This window comes from Natrix helvetica (assembly GCF_964273705.1).
Source record: "Natrix helvetica genome assembly, chromosome: Z".
In the NCBI taxonomy this organism is placed as follows: domain Eukaryota; kingdom Metazoa; phylum Chordata; class Lepidosauria; order Squamata; family Natricidae; genus Natrix; species Natrix helvetica.
Window position 1 is genome coordinate 32,201,826 of NC_138554.1, and position 7,808 is coordinate 32,209,633.

Here is a 7,808-nt window from a genome sequence, read left to right on the forward strand (position 1 = left end):
TTAGCCTTTCTAGATATAGTGGGAAGAAATCATTCTTCCCACTTTCTCCGAACTCAATTGTTATGCTCCCCTTCTTGTTCCCACCAAAATATCTCCACTGAATATTGACTAGAAAAGTAACTTCCGCAGAATGACACTGAAACATTTCAGGGAATTTTGGCGGTGATGAAAGTAGAAATGGAAGTAGGTTATCTCTCAAAAGCCCTCAAATTTCATTACTGCTTTTTTAAAAAAATAAAGCCATGCAATCATAATCATAGAATTTTAGAGATGACATTTTGGCTTCCTATGGGGCCACAACTGGAATGTTGACAAACTATGTATGGAACTTTAGCAATATCTACCCCCAAGGCAAAACACTTTAAGTAAATAAGGTGAAACACCATCAATATGAATACCAAAATGGTCCTGAAAGAAAGGCTTCACATCCTTAGTGTTTTTCTTATTAGAGAAATCTCTTTAATCACTACTATAGGAAGATTTGAAAGTTAGGGACAGATTATCACTGGGGGGAAAAAAACTGTGGTTGCTAAGAGCTAACAATGACTGAAGGCAATAAATTAATTAAAAGTTTTTCCCATTCTAGTGGAACTGTCTATTGGAAGAACCTAAATTATATCTCTGTCAGAATCACTGATTAGAAATTAGTGATGAAATATATAGTTTCAACCATCAAATTAAGAACATTTAAAGATATTTGTTCCTATGTGCTCCAAACCACTTTTTAAAATCAACTCTAAATAGCTGGAGATCTTTATTTCTTAGACTAATAGTCATCCTCTTGCAGCTATTGAGGATTTATTCTATACTAATTAAGATGGAAGGAATGTTTGAAGTAATATCTGACCAATAAAATTCTATACAAAGGATAATGGCTCTGGACAGATAATTGCTTTGAAAAAGCCAATACCTCTCATACAATGCTCCCCCATGATGGCACAGCTTGGCCCTGAAATCAGGTTAGCCCCAATACTTTTATCTGGTTGTGAATGGGTAAAAATAATTCTCTACGGCATTTTGGACAGAAATTCTTCCAGTTTGAGGAAAATAAGTGATATATTGTTACATTTGAATTTTTGCATAAACATATTAATATTTTAAGCACCAATGGTTTGATAGGTTGGTATCATCATCATTATCAAATTATTATGATCAATATTAGATGAGCATCAAGAACTAAAGCCCAACTTGCAATTGTAGCCAGTCAATAGACTAAGTGTGCAAAGATGATCCTACTTGATTGTGGAGTTCAGTCAGTTTGGCCTGTCATGATCCCACAGGCTAGCCTGCTTCACTGAATTTTCATGAGAACAAAATAGAACCTTTCTTGGCTTCCTAACATTCCATGAAGAAACATAAAATATCAAAGCAACCTAAAGAAGCAGCTAATTAAATGGGAGTGGGGGAGACTTAGGAATAACTTACTGATTCTCTGCATGAATACTTTTCCAGCCCAGTCCAATGCAATCCAGTAACAAAACGCATCTAAGATCTGATTCATTTGTCTGTTTCATATGTTTTTTTCATTGTTAGGAAATGAAAATTTGTGATTTCTAAAGAAAGAGATGGCAGAAAGAAAATGTATATTATTTCGGTTCATGTTTCTCACAATATGTATATATACTGTGCATATATGCATTTCTCAAAAATAAGAAAAATAAGAAATAAGAAAACAAAGGGTAAATTGCACTTTGATAAAGTGACAATTAGACCTGTTGTTTTTTTTAAAAAGAAATTAATATAATCTCTTTTATACTTCTCTTGACCTTGAAGAATAGACAGTTGTAAATCTCATGTTTATCCGGTAGCTTAATTGTTTGTAATATATTTTCACATTTAAATAGCAAGCTGAATTTCTCTAGAGCACAGAATAATTGTCATCGGGGAACTGTATTGTGTTTAAGCATATCAGCTGCTTGGGAAGTCTTATTTAAGAAATTTAAAGTACAGCAATTCTAAAATAATCAAGATAATAATTTATACCGAGGGCATATATGCATACTAGAAATAGATCAATTTTTTACAAGAACTATTGGCAGAGTGGAAGAACAAGCATAAATTATATCATATATATGTATATTTGCATATGTGTGTGTGTGTGTGTGTGTGTGTGTGTGTGTGTGTGTGTGTGTGTATGTATGTATGTATGTATGTATGTATGTATGTATGTATATATATATATATATATATATATATATATATATATATATATATATATATATATATATATATATATATATATATATATATATATATGCCCACTGCCTCCTGCACCTCAAAAATACTAAAACCTTCCCCAAAATAAGGCAAAGTGCTTATTTCAGGGGTCAAAAGAAAATAAGACCCTGTCTTATTTTCAGGGAAACACAGTATACAAACACACATGCATGCGCGCGCACGCACACGCACACACACACACTGCATATTCTGTATCTTTTTAAATCATATGTATATATTTCACATAACATACACACACATGCCACAAAGCTTAGAAAGTTCTAATAATCTATGGATTTCCTTCTACAGTCATGCACTATGGATTCAATTATACAACATATAGGAGGAAATTCCAAAGTGTTTCAAGTAAAATTGATCTTTTTAAAAAATATGTTATTTATGATCCAAATTTAAGTATGTATGTAATGCATACTCCCAATGTGCATCATTAATTAGCTTGGAAAATGTGGAATTTTATGTCAATCTGGCTTCTGATACAAGTTATGATGATTACTCCTGGAAAAAAATATTTATTTAGCTTTTTTTAAATCCTGCCTTTACTATTCTTTTCATAAATAACTCAAGATGGTGAACCTAGCTAATACTCCTTCTGCATCCTATTCTCCTCACAATAACAACCCTATGAGGTGAATTGGGTTGAGAGAACATGAGTGGCCTAAAGGCACCCAGCTAGATTGATCTGCGATTGAGGAAGGGTTTTTTTTTTTTTAGTTTGAGGTTAAGGAGAATGGTTTTTATTGACTGCTTAAATTATGTCATTAAATTATGTGATTATATAAATATACATATTTTTTGCTGGCAGTATAATGTAATGCTATAGATTGATTTTGAAAACAGACTCTGAAATGAGAAGTATTAAACTATTAAAAAAGAAAAGAAATATGACTACGTAAAAACTTGCTTTAGAATGGAATAGCTAGCTAGTAAATAGTACATTCTTAGATAGCTGGTTAGCTAAATACATGGCATTTTGTTTTTAAAAAGAGCACACTCCATTTTGGGTACTTTTTTCCTAAATTATATAAGGATGTCAACTGCAGAATTTCAGTGGCTGAATCATCTGCCTTTTGATCAAAATCTGACAAGTTGCAGACTTAAGTGTAAACTCATTGAAAAATATGTTGAAGTAATCCTAATTATGATATTTAAGTTCATTTGCAGAATATGTATTCAGCACAGAACAAGTGTATACAGATAACCCATCCTATTAATAATAATTACAGAAAATGTTTAAAGGCAAAAATTGCATATGGTTGGAAAGGAAAAGATAGGGTTTTTTTCCCAGTAGAATGCAAGAGATGACAGTCTAAAAGCCTTTCAAGTTGGGATAACAGAACTGAGTTGAAGTGAAAACCAAAAAGAGATCCCCTTATTTACTATTTATTTCTAAGACATATGTGGTTCATAACATAAAGAATAAAAAATATGTCTAAGTTGCATCTCTAATTGAATGAATTTGGAACCAGGCAACTACCTGTAGAGTTGATGGGGGGAAGCCTTCTTATAGAAATCCTTCTGACAACCTCTTCATTTGCATTTACAAATAAAACTCATCTTTTCCCATAGCAATACCAATCCCAGGTCCTTGGAAAGGACTCAATATGTGGATAAAAATGACAGATTCAGTTTAATCATCTGGCTGATTGTGTAAACCAACCAATTAAATAATTATACTGCCCAACTTAGAAACTCTATGTAGTTATACTGATTCATTATCAATGTTGCTTTTTAAATGGCTTCCTTTTAAGTATATCAGCTTTGTTAGCCTATTGATGCTGATATTTTTGTTCGCAAAGGTGGTTTTCTGTTTTGTAAGCTATTATGACTTTTTGGCTAGTTAAGTGGTACATACAGTTTATTAATTTATTTATAGCATAAGGAATAAAAAAATCATGTCAAATCATGTCATTTGGGGAGAAAATAAACATTAAATGGGCATTTACAGATACACTATATTGCCAAAAGTATTCGCTCACCTGCCTTTACTCGCATATGAACTTACTGTAAGTGACATCCCATTCCTAATCCATTGGGTTTAATATGACATCGGTCCACCCTTTGCAGCTATAGTAGCTTCAACTCTTCTGGGAAGGCTGTCCACAAGGTTTAGGAGTGTGTTTATGGGAATTTTTGACCATTCTTCCAGAAGTGCATTTGTGAGGTCACACACTGATGTTGGACGAATTTATGTGGCCTACCACTTTGTGGCTGAGTTGTTGTCATTCCCAAACACTGCCACGTTCTTATAATACAGCTGACAGTCAACTGTGGAATATTTAGGAGCGAGGAAATTTCACGACTGGATCTGTTGCACAAGTGGCATCCTATCACAGTTCCATGCTGGAATTCACTGAGCTCTTGAGAGCAACCCATACTTTCACAAATGTTTGCAAAAACAGTCTCCATGCCTAGGTGCTTGATTTTATACACTTGTGGCCATGGAAGTGATTGGAACAGCCGATTCTGATTATTTGGATGGGTGAGTGAATACTTTTGGCAATATAGTGTATTAGCATTCCTTTTTAAAGAAATGGACAATTTAGAAGGAGGACAATTATATCTTTTCAATTTCTTAAAGGAAGAATTAATTTCTACTTATCCAAAAGCTTGATCTTTTTATCAATCATTGCATTTGTCCCATTGCATTCTCGTTTTTACTAAGGACCATAATGTATCTTCACAGAATCTTCATAATAAAGTCCATATATGATTCAGAATGAAATGCATATACAAGTTCATTTTTGAAATGCTGGTATTCAAGTACATGCACATATAATTACTATTGAGAAAGCGGTCTATCTGGAAAAATATAAGTACAATTATGTCTCCTATAAGTGCATTATGTTTCCTAGTATATATCCACACACACAAATAATATCATAAGCTGCTTCCATATTCACACAAAGAATGTAGAATTTTTCACAGTAATTTTTCTGAAAATTATAGATTTGAGACTTTAAATCACAGTATCATTTCCAAGTATTGCAAGGAAAAGTTTTTTTTTTAATCCAGCTATTGTAGTACCCCTTTTACACTTCTGATCTATGTTCTTCCATCTAATTATACTTTGTTCTACATGTAGTACAATCCTAATTACATAGGATTACTCATGTAGTGATATCTATTTTTGAGGAAAAAAGGACATAGGAGGGGGAAATTATGAAAGACTTTCCAACTTCTAGTCAAGTCAATTTGCCAATTTTTCAAACAGAACAGATTTTCAGCATGGCCTTTAAATGGTGCACTTAAGAAACACATTCCAATTTTTAACACAAATTCAAGACAAAATATTACATGCTGATATATACTTTAATTGAATGCAATGCAAAACAGTTTAATAGATTATTTCCCCAATTTGGTGGCAACTTTTGTAGAGGCTCCTTTATACCAATGAGTATTTCCCCTCTATCATTTCTAGTATATGACCCCTTTATAGTTAGTTCAGTTAAAGACACCAAAAAAAACTATAATTGCAAAGTGGTTTTTCCCTTATCCCCATTGTAAGGTAATTAGTTATCATCAATTTCTGCTGGATTGGTCTGAGCTCTAGGGAGTAGAAATGTCAGTATCAGTGAACAAAACCTATAACTCTACTGCATTAGAAGGTCAGGTAGATATTTGTTAATTTATGTACCACTTGATGTACATAATGGAAAATGGAAAACAAATTGATATTATAAACTGCTAAGTAAAGAAAGAGACAGGGCAAAAGAGATGTGAAAAACATTTTTGTAAGTTGGAAATCCAAGTCTTCTTCTTCTCCTTAATAATTTACCATTTCTTCCTTCTTCTGCCTTTCTGAATACATCATTATCTTCTTCTCCCTTTCCACTATTCTTTCCTTCAATCATTTCTGTAGCATGAATAATGTGATGTTTTATAAGTACAAATTACATTATAAGCTGTAAATGTTTTTAATGGTGTATGAAAAATGTATTCCGATTAATGATAGTTTATACTTAAGCCAGCCTTTAAGAATCTGAATTTTATACTTAAACTTCTCAGTTCTTCTGAGCTGATGTATGTGTATAAATCTATTAATATAAATCCTAACTTGGCAATATTTCCAATTATTTTAAACCATATGGATTAATGTCTATTGGGAAAAAGGAAATATGCAGAGAATATGTTCAAAAGGAAAGGAACCAAAATAATTACAGACAGTGGTGGGATTCAAATAATTTAACAACCGGTTCTCTGCCCTAACGATTTTTTCCAACAACCAGTTCACCACACTGCTCAGAAAGTTAACAACCGGTTCTCCCAAAGTGGTGCAATCCCACCACTGGTTCTAAGCAAATTAAACATTGTTTGCTAAGAAAGAAAACTAACGTTTCTGGAATATGTGTGAACAACATGTGTTAAGTTTGTGAGAGGGAGAGAGGAAGGGAGGGAAAGAAGGAGGGAGGGATCTAACTCTTCACTACCAGGATCCTAGCTCTTCACTGTGTGACCAGGCTATGTGACTATGACAATTTCTCCATAGTCTCAGCATATATTCCAGAAGATATGTTGGTGTTTCCACTAGTGTTCTCAACATACCTATTGATCATTGTATAATTTACTGCTAACTCAATATTGTCAAATGTTTCCTTTTAGAATACTTTTAGCAAGTACTATATGTGCATATCTATAGTGCCACAGAAACAATTGCAACCCATAACAACTATATATTTAGTTTTTGTTGTTTTTATTACTGGCAACAAATAAAAAGTTTCATAAAGAACCAGAAAATGATCAAGAATCAAATCAAATCATCACCCCCAAAAAAGGTTATACTTTAAATTTGAGGTAACATTGATATTTTCTAACCTACTTGTTCTAGCCAATGTCATGTTTACATATGTATACAATGCAACTACCATTTTTCAGAGAAAAATAATAGATATTTGTGTATTTTTCCCTATTTTCCACATTACATAGCTATAAGAGTTGTCTATTAACAATTGGCCTATTATTAAACTATTTTTAAGAATATAATTCTAGAGTTTAGAAATATTAATTTGAGAAACCCCAAGAAACAATATCCTCAATATTTGTCCAAAACTGACCCAGGAGCTGCGAAGATAAGACATATGACAAGAATACATGCCACATTTGTATTTCAAAATTTTATCTTGACATTCATTTGAATGTATACTTCCATATTTCAAGTAATTGAATGAAATCTTGTAATATTTTTCATATTAGGTAATGCATTTTGTTTGTTGGCAGAGAACATATTTATTATACATGAAATACTTAATGTATAAGCCCTCATCAACATTCAGCTGAGAACTGATCTGCTTTATCCATCTTCTGCATGTTTACCTAGGAGATTTGGATGAATAATAATGAATAATGCATTTGCATTTACTCAAGTAAAATTCCCTGCTCAATCCCAGATCCCACGAAGAGTTCCATAAGATATATTTGTGAATAAATTGCTTAAAAGTATTAACTTTATAATACCCTATTTTGTGTATTAACCTCAGCCTTGGGAAGGGCTCTGAGACTACAGGGTTAAAAGCCTTCAGTTATAGGATTCTGGTTGTTAGAAAAATGGCTGTTACTAGTGCTGTGTTTGTTGG